Source organism: Pagrus major, chromosome 15 (assembly GCF_040436345.1).
Source record: "Pagrus major chromosome 15, Pma_NU_1.0".
NCBI lineage: Eukaryota > Metazoa > Chordata > Actinopteri > Spariformes > Sparidae > Pagrus > Pagrus major.
The window spans coordinates 3,934,020-3,940,019 of NC_133229.1; the positions used below are offsets into that span (position 1 = coordinate 3,934,020).

The 6,000-nt window shown below is 45.6% G+C and overlaps 1 long non-coding RNA gene across 1 annotated transcript; it reads right to left on the reverse strand.

Annotated features, from left to right (window-relative positions):
* Positions 1 to 4,258: 4,258 nt before the first annotated feature.
* LOC141009545 (uncharacterized) lies at positions 4,259 to 5,709 on the reverse strand. The gene is made up of 3 exons (XR_012180144.1): positions 5,547 to 5,709; positions 5,336 to 5,416; positions 4,259 to 5,246 (listed from the first exon to the last, which is right to left on the reverse strand). It is a non-coding gene; the product is annotated as an uncharacterized lncRNA (long non-coding RNA).
* Between the last annotated feature and the right edge of the window lie 291 nt (positions 5,710 to 6,000).

The window sequence follows — 6,000 nt, forward strand, 5'->3', positions numbered from 1 at the left end:
AAGCGATTCCATTCCCGGAGCAACAGAGGAAGCTCAGGAAGTTCCGCTCGAACGGTAGGTGATGGACTCACTCCTGATTCCAATTGCTGAACAACTTCCCGGATACAGGGGTCCGCTCTTTGCTTTTCCTTTAACTCACTTTCTGTTAGATGAGGAATCACAGGGAACCCGCTCTCACCTCCCTCAAGGAGGGCACTTGGAATGGCTTCAGCATGACATGTAAGCGATTCAACCAAGGGTGAGTTGTGAGATCCACTTTCATCCACAGTCATAGTGTTACAAACAACATGCTTGTCACAAATGGCTTCAACTTCTGACTCAGACAGATGCTGTAAGGCAAACTGGCGGATTCGATCACTTTCTTTTTGGGAAGAATAGTCATTCAGCAGATCACCATGAGGACGTCGTGATAAAGCATCGGCATCTACATTCTGGCTGCCGGCTCGATACTGCAGCTTGAAAGTGAAAGTAGCAAGGTCAGATAGCCATCGATAGCTTATAGCATCCAGCTTGGCTGTAGTCAGAATGTAGGTGAGGGGGTTACTATCAGTGACCACTGTGAACTGAGCTCCATACAAGTAATCACTGAATTTAGCCGTAACTGCCCATTTCAGAGCCAAAAACTCAAGCTTATGCGCTGGGTACTTTGATTCACTGCGGGTCAATCCTCGGCTCGCAAAAGCAATGGCTCGTAGCTTTCCTTCCTGCTCCTGGTACAATGCAGCACCCAATCCGGTGGTGCTAGCATCGGTGTGGAGGGTGTAAGGCAGTTTAGGATTAGCAAATCCGAGAACAAGGGCTGTAGAAAGAGTTTCAATGAGAGTTTCAAAGGCTTGCTGACAAGCGGGGGTCCATCGAGATCCAAAGGGCTCCTTTGGGTTGTGGTACTGAGGAGACTGACCAGTTTTCTTCCCTCGGTTGTGAAGGGGTGGATATCCTGCAGTGAGGTCGTTCAGAGGCTTAACGAGCTGGGAGTAACCTTTAATAAACCTCCGATAATAACCAGAGAAACCAAGGAATGATCTCAATTCTTTGAGTGTTCTGGGTTGTGGCCAGGTCTTCAGTGCTTGGATTTTATCAGGATCCGTCTCAACACCGTCAGCAGATACAATATGGCCAAGATATCTTACTGAAGTTTGGAAGAATTTACATTTTTCCACGGACAACTTGAGACCATATTCCTTCAGACGCTGCAACACTTTAAGCAGGCGGGATTCATGTTCCTCCAGAGTGTCAGAAAAGATGATGATGTCATCTATGAACACTAGCACCTCTTTCAGATTGAAGCCTCCCATACACTTCTCCATCAAGCGTTGAAATGTGCTAGGGGCGTTGGTAATGCCTTGGGGCATCCGGTTAAACTCCCAGAAGCCTAAAGGGCAGACAAAAGCAGTTTTTTCTTTATCCGATTCTTCCATTTCAATTTGATAATAACCAGACTTAAGGTCCAATACAGAAAACCATTTGGAACCAGCCAGAGCACGAAAAGCTTCTTCCATGTTTGGAAGGGCATATGCATCTTTGATGGTCTGTATGTTAAGCTTTCTGTAGTCAATGCACAGGCGGACAGAGTTATCTTTCTTCCGAATGACAACAATCGGTGAAGAGAAGGGGGATTCGGACTCTCGGATAATCCCGGCCTCTGCCAGCTCTTGCAGGTGTTTGCGCACTGCATCCACATCATGCGGATGGATGGGTCTCGCCCGCTGTTTAAAGGGAGTCTGGTCATTCAGTTTGATATGATGTTTTACTTTATCAGTGTTCCCAAAATCCAGATCATGCTGTGCAAAGACTTCAGGCATAGCGTTGAGGAGTTTGGTTATCCTTTCTTTCCATTCAGCTGATACAGGTGAGTCAGTGAAATCAAACTGAAAGCGTGGAGGTAGCGGGGATTCTGGGGGATTGGACAGGTTATTTTGAACAGAATCAGTCTGGGTTTTAATGATGCTCTGTACCACGCTCAATTCAGCCAACACAGTCTTCGGTGGAAGAATAATGTCGCGCCCAGTTTCATTGTGCACCACCACTGGAAGGCGACTGGAATGCTTGGAAGACACAGTAATAAGACAACTTGTCACCAAAACACCACAAGGTAAGGAAAAGTCAGATGGGGGTTCCATGAGGGCCCATTTCTCTGCATGGGGACCTCTATTGTTCATAACACCCTGTAATACCACAGTACTAAAGGCTGGAATCACTTCAGGGCTGTGTCCATGCAGCTTTATCAGCCCCAAGTTTCCATCATGAGAATGCTGGTGCCTCAATGCCATGATCTTCAACACAGCCCGATAACCATGATGTACAGGGATAAAACTGGGGTTGCACTGGCAATACTCAGCATAAAGGAGATCAAGCGTGTTGGTGCCAATTAACACTTGGTCACCTGTGGTTCCACCGTGACTGGGGACCACTAAAGCAAGAGTGGGGACATCAAGCTCCGCCCCAACAAACTCCTTCGGGAATGTCACACACAGCTCTACACACCCTAGATACGGTACCTCTTGTCCATTGGCTCCTTCTATTTCTAGTAGGGTGGTTAAAGGCTTAATTGGTTGATCTGCCAAAAACTGTGCATGATATGACAAAGGAATGGTTGTGACTTGAGACCCCGTGTCCAGTAGACAGGTTGTTGGGTTACCGGAGATCTTAACCTGCACCGTACTCTTCGTTCCCACCAGTCTTTTTGAGGGTGCTGACAGGTGATTATTTGCTTTGGCTTGTTTCAACTGTACCCGCTTTGCAGTGGGACTCCGTTCCTCTTCACCAGCTCCTGAGTGTCCCTCCACAGGAGCTGATTCTAGTTTAATTCGCCAGAAGATGGAGGAGGTTTAAGTTGGCGACGCTTCTCTTGCAGCTGTGTTTTTTTGAATGCAACCAAAGAAGGGTTGGATGGTTGATCACAGTGAGACGAAATGTGGCCATCTTCTCCACAGTTAAAGCAATATCCAGGGCGAAGCTGAAAATTTGGCTTGCTGCTTGCTTTAAACTGCTTTCCGGAGTATCCTGGGCTCTTTCGAAAAGTGGCTGAATCAGTGGACCTGGCATGGCTCATTGGTGTATTTCTAGAGCCTGTACCAAAAGAAGAGGTCAAAGTTGAAAGTTGATTCTGTATCTGCGTCACCATCTTCTTAAGCTGCTCAATTTCAGAGGACTGCTCAACCACTGCACAGGAGCAAGCACTGTGCACATGGGAGGCCGCATGTGACTTTGAAGCAAGAGATGTTGGTCTTACTGAACCCAAGTGATGTTTCATACGGGAAGCTTTAGCCACTTGCTTATCCTCTTCAACACGGAGCAACAAAAGCAACTTTGCAAAGGATGGAGGATTGTCCTTCTTTTGCTCCAACTGGAGATCACTGATCAAAGCGTTATCCCAACAGCCTCGACAAAATTGTTTCAAGAGATGGCGATTCAAGTCAGTGAAAGAAACACCACCTCGTTTCACAGCTGTGTTTAACACCACTTGAAGGCGGTGCAGATACTCAGAAGGCTTTTCTCCATTATTTTGCAATGTGCTCAGAAACTTGGCAAAACACTCATCTCCATCAGCCACTGTGCCATAAGCTGAGTTCAAAAGTTCAAGATATGCATTTGGTAGCGCTCGGGGCCCTAAATGCTTCACAATGTCGGCAGCAGGGGGCAGCAAACTATCAAAAATCTTGCGAGAGCGATCCAAATCAGACACAGAGGGATCAGTGAGAAACAAATCTACATTGGTTCGCCAAGTCTCATAATCAGCTTCATTACTGGGCCGTAGAGATTTTCCAGAAAAAGCCCGGAGTCGAGAAGAACCATGAAGATGGGACACAACACTGTCGGTCTTGACAATGTGTTCTACTACCACTTTCTGAATTTCAGGGGGATTTAGCACTTCCTCACTTGACAGGAGGGGCTGACGCTTAATAGTGGCAGGAGGGGCAAGGTAAGAAACAAAAGCACTGGTCAGGCTGGGCGATGATTTTCCAATTGGGGTCGAAACGGGAGACGCTTTAACAGGGCCTTTCTTCACTGTCTCTGTTGTAGTAAAGGGCACTTGATCATCGTGTGGGTCAGATTTCACTTCAGGCTCTTTTTCTGAGGTCAGGGAAGAAGAGACTTTGACTAGCTCCTCTTGTAATAACACTTCAAATGGCTTTGCACTTAGCTTAGCGATGGCCTGCAGCTCCTCCAGGTAGGTCTTGGTGGCGCTGCTGCATGTGAGGGGACTGTATATGCCGGCCAATGAGCATATCTTATAAGTGACCTCAGGTGCGGTAGGACTTATATAGTTTAACGGTAACAAAGGTGCAAGAGACTGCATTGCAGTTCCATGTGTAAACTCAACAATACCATGTCTTGGAAATTCAGCAGTATCAATACCAAAAACACGACTTACCGAACCAAATTGCTCAAGGTAAGTTTCAATTTCTTTGTCTCTGTCAGTGTTAGTTAAACCAACTATTACTACCGAATCTGGGATTTTTATTGACTCTTCCAACACGATTTCCATGATTTAAGTTGTTGATTTATACCCCCCAAAAAATGTATGTTCATCAATTCTCAACACAGCTCCTGGCTAGCTCGCCAAAATTATGTAGCACTTAAGATACAATCAGATTAAATTTATAGGTAGAAGAGAATACCAAAATGTATGTGGTGGACTAGTATGTAAAGGAGGTTCGGCTCAGGAGCTATGGAGAATTAACAACGCACACAACGACTGAGTTGCAAAGAGAGTAAAGTGTATTGACAAAAGATATATATATATACACAGAAACGTTAAAGTGCAGTAGTAATACTTGATACCCAAAATAATTAACCAAAATAATTAACCAAAATAAAGGCCTTTGGAAAAGAAAACTATGTACAAAGGTTCAATGTGATAAAGCATAAAGTGCTATCAAAATTGGAGATTGTACTCCACGCAGCTTTGACTTAGCTGAGGTTAATCAACTCTTCAACACACAATCATTCAGGTACACACAACATTTCCCAATACCATAAGCAGAAATGTACGCAGTGGTTTATAAAGACTTTAGACCTTGATTCAAGTATAGTAGTATTGCAGAATTAATTACTGTTAACCCATAAATAACGGGACCAGACTAAAGCTAGTGCTACCACACCACCTGGGGATCAGCCAGGCTTGCGGCCTGTGTGTGTCTTAGCTGCTCAGTCGTCTTTACTCTTCTGGTTAGCTCGCCATCCGTGTTGTCTTCGTCTTTATCTTCCTCTTCATCATCATCATCAGGATTAAAAAGCCTGACCTGTTAATGAACAGGTATCATCATCATCAGTCATTTAATTCCTCCTGGTTGCATGAGTTAGCATCCACACTAATCACACAGTTCCTCACCAGTGTTAAGTCCAAATCCAGCACACATCCTCTTCAGCAGCAGCAGCAGCACAGCATCACATCATCCGAACAGGCAGGTAACTGTTAAATGACGGGGCATTATCAATTAGCATCAGAGCTTTAGAGCTAGCGATGTTAGCAATGCTAGGTAGCGTTAGCGGCGTCCCGCTAGCATTTAGCATTAGCATCTTCATGAATGAGTTGCACTCACCAGCTTCTTCTTCAGTTGGAACGTGACATAAGAGTTTGTCCGGCTTCCTCTTCAGTCACTGTCTTCCCACTGTTGCAGTGAAGCTCCGGCTTTCTGCTTCAGTCCTCTCGTGTCCGTATATCTCTCTGTAGTCGTGGATGTGTGAGTAGCAACGTGCCATGAGTAGTGGACGGCTGCCTGGCTGGCGTGCTCTGTGAGCCAGGTGCGTTTTCTTCTGTCACCAGGGGAAAAGAGACGGCCCCTGAGTGACGTAAAGCGGCCTGATTGGCTCCGCCGGCTCAGCTGACCTGACCAGCTCCTGTGCTGGTGGGCCAACCATGACTTGCCAGGAGTTAACTTGTCACTGGCGTTACATCTAATATTATATTAGATAATATTATATCTAATATTACCTAATATTACCCGAAATGACAGAGGACCGGATGTAAAGTCAGACAGAGCCTGAATTTACGGC